Below are 14,287 nucleotides of genomic sequence, written 5' to 3'. Positions count from 1 at the left end.
TCCTCAGTTGGGCTGCTATGACAGAGAAGTTGGCTATCGATTTGGCATGGTCACACTTGGACCTGCAGAGGTCCCACCCACCCACCCACACAGCAGCTAGGAAGCTGGGCTTTTGTGCCTAAGCTCTGTGTCCAGGTTTTACCAGCAACTTCTTCTTGGAGGTAGCTCTTTCCTGGCCTAAACACTCCTGCATCTGCGCCTTCTATACTTAGGAGGTCACTGTCTTCCCAACACATCAAGAGGCTATAGATATTGTTTCTTTCTATTTGTACTAGACGGCACTGAAATTTCCATCCTAATCAGCAACCACTGTTACCAAGTTCTTTTGTATCCTAGAAATATTCTGTGCACATATCACACCCATACATCTGTTTTATAACAAATATTAGCGTACCATAACCATCACTCTGTATTCCATTTTTTTTAACTTAATACCGTGTCTTGAAGGTTGTTTCACATTGGTACATACAGACCCGCTTCAATCTTTCCAACAGGTACACGGTCTTCTACTATATAGGCATAGCAAACTCCATTGAACCAGTGGCCTCTAAATAGATATTTAAGTCGTTTTATCTTTTGTCCCCAAAATAAGGCCACAATGAATAATATTATACCCACTTCTTGAGCACATTCTGTTAATTTTAATTCAACAGGTACTTATCAAGTTCCTGCTTTAGCAAAAATATTGCACATTGGGTAGTCAGACATGGATCCTCTTAAGTTTCCTCAAATTATTTTATTAAAAACCGTAAGCTGGGACAGATGCTCTAGCCAATCCCAACTTCTCTGTTTTATGTCTAAAGAAGCATGTTAACCAGCATGCAGGCACACATAAACCATAATAAAAAGCAGAATGTGATCAATGCAATACATTTCTAAATTAAATATCACAGGAGCTCAGGGAAAGAATGAATTCGAGTGAAGAATCAACAAAAGTTTTTGGAAGAACTCAGTTGTGATGAATGAGAAGTGAGCAGGGACAGGGCCTTACTCAAGTAGATGTTTCCTAGAGAGCCAGGCACATTTCTAGATTTTTAATAAGAGCTTCATAGCTTTAAAAAAAATTGATTTATAGTCATCATAAACAAATGTTTCCTGAACGTAGGAAATGCTGAACAGAAAGAGGTAATTATGAGATAAGTTGTGAAATAGACTTACCTGCAGAGTATTTAGAACAGAATGGATTCCTGTCTGTCTGGAAATTATGACATCAGGGCTGGTCTGATGCAATGCATTGGATTAAATGACCTTTCAAAGTCTCAGTCACCTTAGTGATTTTGTTCACCTAGACTCACATTCACACACACACACACACACACACACACACACACACACACACAGCCCTAGTCTGTCCCTGGGAGCACAGTTGTGATCTCCATTATAAAGACTGGGTAAACTCTCAGCCTGCCTTAGACCAACCTATTTCAGACTGAGGCTTAAAGCACGAGACATTTCCATGTGCTCTCAGTCCTTGGGATGAGCCCTGGGCCCACCTTCCTTACATTTACTATACCTATTGTCACTGACCTCTGTTCTTTGTCACACCCAGTGTGCAGATGGGCTTGCAGTAAACGCCAGCAGTGCTATCTTGGTGAACTCGGCATTGTTTTGCCCAGTATGTTCATGCCAATTTCATGATCCAGAAAGCAGAGCTGATGCTCAGAACAAGTTAGAGGCATTGACCGATCCTCTTATGAAATCTAGTCACTGTGACAGTTTCCTAATAAAATTCCTGTAATTAAATTTTAAGCTGTCAAAGAGGGCTTTTACTCAGTATGCTTTCTCCCTATTTCTGAAAGACAGAGTTTACCAACTGAGCCTGTGAATGGGTGACAAAAACAAAACTGTGTAAATGTTTTCTCATGTTCCTAACATCTACACACATTTAATAACCCACCTTAGGTCAGGGACAAAAACAGATAACCTAGTCAATGTTGCAGGTCATCATTAGCAACTCAGAGACAGGTCAGTAAAATGACAGGAATTTTTTATGTTATTTGGCAAGTTGGAATTGGAGAGTTCCATTTAAACATATATTTTGGTTAGTGGAACTCTTATCATACATCATGTAGAGAATTAGAATGCACACAAACACTTAATTCTAAAGGTATGTGGAAGCTAACATAAAAACTGATGATTCAGCCGTCATTTCTGGACTTGTCTACATCATGGCTCCACTGTTATAAGTCCCATTGTTCAAACCTCCTTGCTCTAAGTGTAGTGCTCAGACCAGGGGCATCTAGGAGCCAGTCAGAAGTGCTGAATCTCAGCCCTTACCCCAGACGTACTGAATCAGAATCTGCATTTTAATAATATTCCTACATACATTAAAGCTTGAGAAACACTGTCCTAGAAGAATAGAGGTCTCGTTAAAGATCTACAGTTGATGGAAGGCTAAATTAGACTCCTTTAGATTAAATTACACTTTCTCACTCACACTGGACTCAAGACAGTGAATTAACTTTCCACGAACGTTTCCCCATCATCAGTATTCACTTGAGGTGGCCAGAGTGGCTCTTCCCTCTGAGCACATCTTTCCACCACCCAGCTCTGCCCTTTGCTGTGCCCCTTCCCTTGGTTTCCCTCTTCCAGGTGGCCCTCGCTCTGAGAATCTGATCTTCTGGTCCTGCTGGCACCTGCATGGTGTCTCTTGACATGATCTCTTGCCAGCTGCCCAGGGCTGCCTTGTTAATGGATCTGACCCAGTTTGTGCCACGTCACTCAAGTCTTCCCTCTTATCCCTCACATTCGCCTATGTGAACCTGGTTTTTCTCTCACCGTCCCTGGAGCAATCTCTCTATGACTTCCAGTGACAGTTAGGGAACTTATTAAATAGTAAACCATTACTATCCCAAGGCCCTCCAGTGTCTACTCTTAACTCCCAAAACATGTACCTTGCAATGACTTACTGGGGTTACAATATCATCATTGTTGACTCTGCCAAATGCCTAATAACAAGGAAAAAGAGGAAAACGTCTTCCAAGTAGAGCGACTATCATATGCAATGATCCTGAGGATGAATGAAACTTGATATCTCTGAGGAACTGAAAGACTAGGATAACTGATGGGAAGCAAGAATGGCCATATCATCAGAAGCATAAGAAGCAGGGGGACAAGCAAAAAGCTTAGGAATCACTGGGGGAGCTTATTAAAACACATTGTCCAGATCCCACCTTGAGACTCAGGGCCTATAGGGCTGGTGAACCCAGCAATCTGCGTTTTCCACAAACATCTGAGGAGATTCTGCAGCTGTGACTTACAGACCATACTTCAAGAGGAACTGGTGTAGACCAGCTGTTCTCAATCCTGACTGCACATTGGAATGATCTCAGGAGCTTCCATCAAGGCTGATGCCTATACTCCTCCCTACCAGAGTCTGCTCTAATTGATCAGATGTGCAGCCAAGGCAGCCGGAGTTTTAAAAGATCCCCAGATGACTCTAATGTGCGGCCAGGTTTGAGAAATGTTGGTCTCTAGCCTGGAGTACTGCGCCAAAGAGCAGGCACAGGTGGGATATCTTAACAGTTGGGCAGAACAATAAAAGGCACTGTCGACTCAGGAAGTAGGAATCAAGGTATGGACACGTTGCACAGGTAAGCTTTGCTTTCTTCACCATTTAACCATCCAATCAACAGGCATTTGCCCGTCTTAGTGCCACAGGCCTCAGGCTCAGTCTTGCTAGCCAAAGCAAGGTCATTAGTACCCGGGACTGAGTTCTCTGCGTTCAGGCCTCAAATCCCCTTTTTAAATGGCTTCTGGGATAGCCCCATCTTTCCTGCCCCTTAGAAGTACAGGAGGTCAGGTACCCCAAGACACGGCTTAAATTCTAAGACTGGTTCACTTTTCATGAATGAACATGAGAGATCATGTGTGAAGGGGAAAACCATTGACCGATTATGTGTCTTCAAAACCTTCCAAGATTATGCAGCTTTAATGGCTGAATGATTTTGAAAGAAAAACTTGTAAATGGAGCTGCACCTGAACTCATAATAAAAAGGCATTAAATTAATTCACTCTCAGAGCTTCCCTAACAATAAGCCTGACCTGCCTATCCAAGTTGTGGCCGGCCAAGGCCAAGATGGCATTTGCCCTTAGTCTCAGGCTGCTCCAGTTTGACAGAAAGTCAAGACAGGCCACTCCTCACAGGGTAGACTAATAAGGACAGAGGGTTAGGGCTCTTCAAGAAATACTTGCCATATTATTTTTGCTACTCATCCTTCTAAACTGGCTGGAGAACAAGTTAGCTGAGTCCCAGGGTCCACAATTCAATCAGATAGATCTGCCAGAACTAGACGGCCTTTTGAGGAGGAGACTCATCACCTAACTCTCAGAATGCAGCAGAGGAAGACTAACTGTTCCCAAGGTCCTGATGAACTAGATAAGCCTCCTGCAGAGAACACAGTAGTCTCTGCCAACTCCCTTCCTGGTTCGTCTTTTTCATGTGAATTTTCATATATCGAGCACCTGCTTTTGCCAGTTAGTTTAAATGTTACCCCATTCAATCCTCACAACAGCCCTCTGAGGTAGGTTACAGAAGAAGCTGCAGTTCCGGAGGCTAAGAGATTTGCCTGATTACACAGCTAGGCGTGGGATCCCTCAGCTCCAACTTCTGTATTCTTTTCGCTACCTAGTAGGGGTGCCGGGATCCACAGAGAGGCATCTCAAAGAGGGATAAAGAATGAGAAGAACTTTGTCTTTCCCTCCCTTCCTTTCTTCCTCCCTCCTGCCCTTTCTTCCTTCCTTTCCTCATTCTTTTGTTTTTCCATTCTTTATTTTTACATACAATAAAATTACAACTTTTAAGTGTTAAATTTGAGGAATTTTAGCAGTTTTGTAACTGCTAAGTAATTTTAACAGTTGTGTAACTACCACCACAATCAAAATATAGAATATTTCCACCACTCCAAATCAATTCTGCTTTACCTTTTCAGAGGTTAATCCTCTTTCACCAGCTCTACCCTCTGGCAAAAACCAACCTATTTTCTGTCTCCGTCATTTTGCCTTTTGTAGGGTGTCATGTAGATGGAACCATACAATATAAATCTTTTAGCACCAGCTAGTTTTATTGGCATCATGCTTTTGAGGTTTTTCCACCTTGAGGTTTTTTCCACCTTGTTGCATGTATCCGTGGTCTTGTCCTTTTCACTCTTGAGTAGCATGTCATTGAATGCACCACAATTTGTTCATCCACTCCCCAGTTAATGGTCATTTGGATTGTTTCAAATTTTTTTATTGTTATGAATAAAGTTGCCGTAAACATTCAGCTTATTGAGCATTCAGCTGCTATGACACTCAGGTCTTTCAGTAGACAAATGTTTTTATATTAGGTAAATATCTAGAAAGAGAATTACTGGGATATATGGTAAGTGCATGTTTAACTTCATGAGAAATTGACAGACTGTTTTTCGAAGTGGTTGGTTGTACCATTTTGCAACCCCACAAGCAATATATGAGCATTCGAGTTGCTCCATATTCTCACCACCACTACGTAGTCTCAGACTTTTTCATTTTAGTTATTCCAGGAATGTGTAGTAGCAAATCGTGGTTTTAATTTGCATTTTCCCTAACAGCTAATGATGTTGAACATGTGCTTACTGGTCATTTGATTATTTGGTAAAATATCTGTATAATCTTCTGCATACTTTATATTGGGTTATTTGTCTTCTTATTCTTAATTTATAGGTGTTCTTTATATATTTTGGATACAATCCCTTAACTGATAAGTGTTTTGCAATTATTTTCTCCCATCCCATGGCTCATATACTCATTTTCTTAACAGTGTCTTTTAAAGAACAAGATACTTTTAAGGGTAAATTCCAATTTTTCAATTTTTCACCTGTGATTTGTGCTTTTTGTGTCCTACCTAAAAATTTTTGCCTAACTCAAGGTCACAAAAATTTTCTGTTTTCTTCTAGAAATTTTATTGTTTTAGCTCTTACCACTAGGTCTGAGATCCATCTTGAATTATTTATAAGGTTTAAAGTCTAGCTCCAGATGATTTCTTTTGCACATGGATATCATATGTTTTTGGTACCATTTGCTAAAAATATCCTTTCCCCCATTGAATTATCTTGATAACATTGTTGAAAATCAGTTAATTTTATATGTATGGGTCTATTTCTGGACTCTCTATTCTGTCCCATTGATTGCTATTTCTGGACTCTATTCTCATGCCAATGCCATATTGTCTTAATTATTATAGCTTTATAACCAGAATATTCAAGTGCTTCAACTTAAAAAAAATTTCAGCTACTTTAGGAACTTTGAATTAACTGTTGTGCCAGGGATTTGATTTTACTCTATTTGGAAGCTAACAAGTTAGTCTATTATTACTGTTTCATGGATGCTGCCAAAAAACCAAACCAAACCAAAACAAAAACCTCAAGAATCCTAGGTCTATGGCAAAGAACTCTATTACCCATGACATTGTAAGCATTATGAGCATTATCCACATCAGTTTCCCTTGCTCCCCATCCCCAGGACCCATGGGGTGATGTGACATGGGCCCAGATGGATGCCTGTACATGCAATTGGTTGCATTGCAGGAGAGGAACACTGGACGTGGGGAATTCATCTCTTTTATATCAAGGTGTAAGAAAGCCTGTTCTTTGTCCCAGAGTGAAACATTGTCTCATACCTCAAAGTTGCTCTCTGCAAACGTAACTGTAAGAAACAAACATGATAAGAAATGGTCAGGGCCTGGCTTCTGAGCCTTCTAAGTAAGATGTGTAGCAAGCAGTACAAGAGACACATGGAGGACAGTTTCCCAAAAAAAATTTAGAATAAGCTTTCAAATTTCTATAAAGATGCTCATTTGAATTTTGATTAGGATTATGTTGAGTCTATAGATCAATGTGGGGAGAATTGTCATCCTAACAAAATTGTCTTCTGATCGATGAAAATGGTATATTTCTCCTTTTACTTAGATCTTAATTTCTCTCCGCCAGTTTTTCTCTTATACTTTTAAAAATATTCCCCCTAAAAAGTTCACACTTTTGATGGCATTTTAATCTTTACTTTCCTTTGATTATTGTTATTATATGACAATACAACCAATCAACTGATTTTTGCATATTGCTCTTGTCTCCTGCAAATTTGCTAAACTCATTAGTTTTGCCCTACTAACTTTTTTGGGGTATTCCTTGAGATTTTCTCTGTAAGTGATACTGTCATTTGTGATTAAAAGACAGGTTTACTTATTTCTCTCCAGTCTAGATACCTTTATTTCTTGCCATTGTGCACTGGCTAAGATCTTCAATTTAATGTTAAATAGAAGTAGTGAGAGTGGGCACATTTGCTTTGTTAGTGACCTTTCAGAAAAAGCATTTAGCCTCTCCCCATTAAGTTTGATGATGGCTGTAAGCTTTTCATAGATGCTTCCTTTCAGACTGACGAATTTCCCTACTATTTCTGACTTGCTGAGGGGTTTTATTGTAAATGAATATTGAATTTTGTTTAATTATTTTAATTCAGATGGGCTTTTAAATTTAATCTGCTAACATGGTGAATTGCATTAATTGATTTTTCAATATTAAACAAACATTGCATTCTTGTGAAAAATCCTATTTGACCATAATGTATTATTCTTTTGCTATATTACTAAATTAAGTTTGCTAAAATGTTGTTAAGCATTTTTGCATGTATATATATGAGGGACATTAGTTTATAGTTTTCTTCTTTAAATGTCTTTATCAAACTTTGGTGTTGTACCAGGGTAATGTAGACCTCATCAAATGAGTTGATAAATGCTTCCTCTTTTTTCATTTCTTGAGAAGATTTTGTGTGGAATTAGCTTTCTTACTTTCTTTCTTGTCTTTTTCTTTCTTTCTTTCTTTCTTTTTTTTTTTTTTTTTTTTGACAGAGTCTTGTTCTGTCACCCAGGCTGGAGTGCAGTGGCATGATATCAGCTCACTGCAACCTCCACCTCCTGGGTTTAAGCAATTCTGCCTCAGCCTCCTGAGTAGCTGGGATTACAGGAGCCTGCCACCACACCAGACTAATTTTTGTATTTTCAGTAGAGATAGGGTTTCATCATGTTGGCCAGGCTGGTCTCAAACTCCTGACCTCAGGTGATCTGTCTGCCTCAGCCTCCCAAAGTGCTGGGATTGCAGGTGTGAGCCACCGGGTCTGGCCACATTGTTTCTTTCTTAAATGTCTGGTAAAATTCACCAGAGAAGCCATCTAGTCTGGAATTTATTGGAAAGGAGATCTTAAACTATGCATTCAATTACTCTAATAGATACAGGGCTATTCAGGTTATCGATTTCATTTTGAGTGACCTTTGACAGTTAGAATCATTCGGAGAATCTGTACTTTTCACCTAGGTAATCAAATTTATAAGCATAAATTGTTTATAATATTTTCTTATTGTATTTTAGTGTCCATAGGATTTGTAGGGATGTACCTACAAATTCATTCCTGATGTTGGTAGTGTGTATCTTATTTCTTTTGTTCTTGATAAGTCTGACCAGAGGCCTATATCAATATTATTGCTATTTTCAAATAACCAGTTTTTTTGTTTCATTGGTTGTATCTATAATTCCCTTTTTTCGCCAGGCGCGGTGGCTCACGCTTGTAATCCCAGCACTTTGGGAGGCCGAGGTGGGCGGATCACGAGGTCAAGAGATAGAGACCACAGTGAAACCCCGTCTCTACTAAAAATACAAAAAATTAGCTGGGCGTGGTGGCAGGTGCCTGTAGTCCCAGCTACTCAGGAGGCTGAGGCAGGAGAATGGCGTGAACCCGGAAGGCGGAGCTTGCAGTGAGCCGAAGTTGAGATCGCGCCACTGCACTCCAGCCTGGGCAACAGAGCAAGACTCCGTCACAAAAGAAAAAAAAAATTCCCTTTTTTCTACTATATTGATTTCTAATCTTATTTTTATTGTTCCCTTACTTGTTTTGGATTTACTTTGCTTGCTTTTTTTTTTTTTTTAAGTTGCTTGAGGCAGAAGCAGCTTAGGACATTGGTTTAACATCTACTTTTTAAGTATCTAATCCCATATATTTTTCAGTAGGCACTGCTTTAGCTGCATCTCACAAATTTTGATATGTTGTGTTTTAATTTTCAATCAGTTCAAAGTATGTTCTAATTTTTCTAATTATTTTTCTTTGTGTCCCATGGACTTTAAAAGAGTATGTTATCTAATTTCTATACCTCTATAGAAAAACTGTAATTAACCATAATATATTGTGTAGTTTCAAATAGCTAGAAGATAATATTGAAGATTCCCTACACAAAAAATGATAAATGTCTGGGATGACTGATATGCTAATTACCATGATCTGATCATTATACATTATATGTATTGAAACAACACTATGTACTCCACAAATATCTACAATTAGTTTTCATCGATTAAAAAATACAATTTTAAAAAATAAAAAATAAAAATTTCCAAATATTTGAGGATTTCCTATATAATTTTTTGTTTTCTATTTCTAGCTTAATTCCACTGTGGTCAGAGAGCATGCTTTCTGTAATTTTAATCCTTTTAAATTTCTCAGTGTTTTTGTACATGGCCCATAATACGATCTGCCTTGGTGAATGTTCCATCTACACTTGAAAAAGTATGTATTCTGCCTTTGCTGGATGGGATGGTCTATTAATGTCAGTTAGGTGATGCTGGTTCATAGTGTCCAAATATGTTACATCCTTTCTCATTTTAGGGGGAGTGACGCTATGTAATTTCCATGCTTAGAGCATAAAAGATGAACCTTGCTTGCTAGAATACTTGTTCTTGGAAGCATCAACCCCTAAACGGTTCACATACCCTGAGGTTACCACGCTATGAGGAAGCCTAAATTAGCTCACATGGAGAAGTCTCAAAGCCAGATAAAACAAAAGCGACGTCTGACCAATCCCTAGATTCTCTAAGCCCTCTGTGGTTCTGGCTGCAGCCACTGATCACAACCATATGGGAGACCTTGAGTCAGAATCATTCACCACCTTATCCTCAAATTTCTGACCCAGAGAAACTGTGAGAGATAAAAGATAATTATTGTTATTTCAAGCCACTATGTTTTAGGTATTACACCGTAATTAATAGTAGTAGTAGTGATGATGTATTACCCTGTAGTAGCAACGGCACCACCACGTTCCTCCTTACTCCATATAGATAACCTCATGTCTTCCTTACCTAAGAAACTAGAGGTTATCAGCACTAACTTATTCAGTGTCACGACTTCCTCAACTATAAACATATCTGCCTCCATATGCCTTTATATGCATCTGTATGTCCGTCTTTCTCAGTTCAGCAAAAGAGTACTTGGATTCTCTCCTACACTACTTGTCATCACCCGGTTTTCCTTGCAAGCTCATCTTTCTTCACTTGTGGCTTAACTTTCTGTGCTCCTCAGAGTTTCCCTTTTCTCTTCTCTTCTCAAACTCCATACTCTTCCAGGCCCATCTCTTCCTATCCTTCTCTCCTTTGTTAGTTTATAGCATAACCATCTACTCAGCTGCCCATGCCAGAAATCAGGAAATCATCTTTCCTTCACTATATTCCTCATTGCCTATATCCAGTCAATCACAAAGTCCCATCACTGCTAACTCCTTCTTCATTACTCTCATATCCATATATGTCTTTTCATTCATGGAGCTAGTATTTTAGTTTGTTCCACCAATCATTTCTTGCCTGCTTTGTGATCAAAGAATTTAACCTAGAAAATTCTTACAGTTAGGAATTTATTGTATTTTTAAATTGTAGCCTTATAGTTTGTGATCAAATTTTGCAATAATTTCACAGAAAATTGGAAAAATTATACACACTCTAAAAACTAAGTTCAATACATGTCTATTAATTTAACTTTGTTATTTATATCATTCAATTTCTGAATTCTTTGAGTTCATCCACGGGAAGCTCAAGCAAGAGAACAAAGGAAGGGAAGAAAATGAGGTGAGGATTTTTATTCTCCCAGCTCTCTTCCTGCAGAATTAATAGAAACTGCCTGAGGACTGGGTGCGGTGGCTCATGCCTATAGTCCCAGCACTTTGGGAGGCCACAGCAGGAAGATTGCCAGGACTTTGAGATCAGACTGGGCAACCTGGTAAGAACCTGTCTATAGAAATACAAAAATTAGCCAGGTATGGTGGTATGTGCTGAGGGTGCTGTGAGTCATGATCACACCACTGCATGGCAACCTAGATGATGGAGCAAGACCCTGTCTAAAGAAAAAAAAGAACTGCCTGAGTCCTTCGATGGTAAGTCACAGCTCCAGCCAGGCAGCCCTGCCCTGTGGCTCTGTCGGTCACCAGGTTCTGGTCACTCATTCTTTTCCTTTCCCTATCTTTTCAGTGCCCCATGTTACTATTCTTGGGACACTGCACTATACTTGTAATTTCCCTATACCCTTCCCACATCAATATAAACAATACTTTCATTAAACTCCCCACAAATTAATGAAATTGAGTATGCCACGTTGCAATGCTCACCAGGGAATCTTCTTAGGTTCAACCTGGCATTCAAACTCACAAGACTTCCAACAGCCTCATTTGGCAACAGTTTATTCAGAGGTATGTAAGGTAGAAATCAAAGCTTGATGGCAAGGCACTGTTGGGAGCTCCTCTCCCGGGGGAGTAGTTCTTGGAGCAGCCATGCAGTAGCCACACTGCTTCCCAGTGTTCCTCAAGTGATGTTTCAGGTGTGAAGCAACAAGATCCACATCAGGCCAGTGTAAGAATCACCCTGGCCTAGCAGCTCCATGTACCACGGTGGCCAATATCTTGTAATAACTTCGTAGATACAACTTTCAGGCTCCCTATGGAGGCACATGGAGTTACAGGAATCACCACATTCAGGGGAACCAAAAGCTCTGATGTCCCAATCAGATATGATATCCCAAATAATTGTCCCAATCATTTATGGTTATCCTGAGTCCAGATGCAATTTATCCAATAGGAGTTATTCTACCAAAAGTAATGTTGCCTAGAGACGTGGTTGACATTTTCCCTTTATGAAGTTCTTAGAGAAACACAGTAAGGAAGATAAGCGAAGGCCAAATGTTTATGCAGAAAGAGGCGTCTATTTCCCATTGAGACATGGGCTATATATTCCCATCGTCTCATTTGGTCTAAGTCATCCTAGACAAATGGGAGAGTGCTACAGTCTTCTCCTATGTTTTTTATTTATTTCTCCTTGATATTTCTATCATGTGTTGCTTTATATGATAATGGTATTTGGTTTTTTTCTTTTTTTTTCACTCTGTCTTATGGTGCTGAGGTATTTTTCAACTCATAAAGTTTAATGACTGTTGTGTATTAATTATGTCTGTTGTCAATTCCAATTGAACTTTGTCACACTTTTTGCATTGCATAGCTTAATTTTGCTTTGTCTGATTCTAACCGTGCCACGTTTTTGTTTGTGTTGCTTCATTAATAGACTATTTTTTTCTACGGCAGCTTTAGATTTACAGAAAAATTGATTGGAAGAGAGAATTCCCACATGTCCCCTCACTCCCCTACACTCACCCACCCCCAACACACATACGGTTTCTCCTATTATTCACATCTTGTATTAGTGTGACACATTTACAATACTTGCTAAACCAATATTGATACATTATGATTAACCAAAGTCCATAGTTTGACTAGGATTCACTGTTTTTTTTTGGTTTCTTTTTGATGGGGTCTCACTATGTTGTCCAGGTTGGCCGCCAATTTCCGGGGTCCAGAGATCCTCCCAGCTCAGTCTCCCAAGTATCTGGGACTACAGGCACACACTACCATGCCTGGCCAGGATTCACTCTTTGCGTTGCACATTCTTTGGGTTTCGACAAATGTAGAATGACATGTGTTCATCATTACTATGTCATACAGTGAGGTTTCACTGCTTTAAAAATCCTGTGTGGTCCACCTACTGAGTCCTCCCTCCCTCCCACCTGAATCCCTTTTTGAGAATGTCATATAATTAAAATCATACTATATGTAGCCTTTTCAGATGGGCTTCTTTCACTTAGCAATGTGCAGTTAAGTTTCCTCCAGGTCTTTCCCTGGCTTGATAGCTCATTTCTTTTTGTTTCTTTACCCCAGCATTTGTTTCATTGATATCTTCTTCTACATATCTACTATTTTTAACTTCTGTGGATCATTTTATTTTAGTATAAGTCGTAAAAAGCATAGAGTGGAGTAAAAAGTTATTTGAGAGTTTGACTTTTAGTGGAAGGGTTCAAATTATTTTTCCTTGTATATATTCTTGTCTTATGTATCATGTCTAGTCTTTCTCTTTGGAAAGTGAAGCACCAGAGGTGAGGCTTGGAGCCAAGAAATAATCATTAGAATGAGCAGAGCAAGAGAGAGGAGAGACAGATAGAGGATAGCAAAAGCAAGGAGAGAGCAAAACTCAGACCTAAAATGAAGGCAAGTAATTAAGGTCACTTAGACGGTGAATGACTTGGGAAGTGGATTGGAAATCTTGTCAGATTTACACCAATGCCATCTCTTTGTCTCCTTCTCTGGAGGGACATTTTGGAGAAGGAGCTCAAATGCTAGCCCCACCTCTTCCACTCACCACCAAAATGATTTCATTTCCTCCAAAGCATAATTGGACAAATGTATTTTATATCTTAATATAAAAGATTAATTTAATGTGTTAAATATTAAGATTTAATATTATTTTATATTAAGATTAATATAAAAATGTGAAGGTAGAAATAAACTAGGAAAAGAGAGAGAAATACAAGCTAAAGCACCAGAAAGTAAAAGCAATTGAAGATGGACACAGAGAAAAACAAACTACAGGAATACAAATAAAAATATAGAAGAAAAGAACTATCCTATTTACTCTAATGAAGAGATCCATAGACAAATGCAGGGAGGGTGATTTCCAAGTCAAGACGACTCAAAGAGATTTGAGGTTTAATGAGATTTTCCCCACCTCTCCCCAATCACACAAAATTGGAGGAAAAGATATAAAAGGACAAAACCCCAAAGACAGCAAATGAGAGACAATCTCAGATGTAAGAAATGGAAAGTAAATGCAGAGTGGTGGCAGGTGTTGATGGCATGAGACAGGCAGTGGTGGCCACTGTACGTCATAGAGACATACTAGGGTGCTACGGGCAAGCTGACTGCTCAGAGCCAGGGACCAAGTACATTCTTCCCAGCTTGTGGAATAAAAGAGCATAGGCTGGGCACAGTGGCTCATGCCTATAATCCCAGCACTTCGGGAGGCTGAGGTGAGCAGATCACCTGAGGTCGGGAGTTCGAGACCAGCCTGACCAACATGGAGAAATCTCATCTCTACTAAAAATACAAAATTAGCCAGGCATGGTGGCACATGCTTGTAATCCC

The sequence above is a fragment of the Macaca thibetana genome, chromosome 17, assembly GCF_024542745.1.
Source record: "Macaca thibetana thibetana isolate TM-01 chromosome 17, ASM2454274v1, whole genome shotgun sequence".
Lineage (NCBI taxonomy): Eukaryota > Metazoa > Chordata > Mammalia > Primates > Cercopithecidae > Macaca > Macaca thibetana.
Note: the sequence above shows the minus strand (reverse complement) of the source record.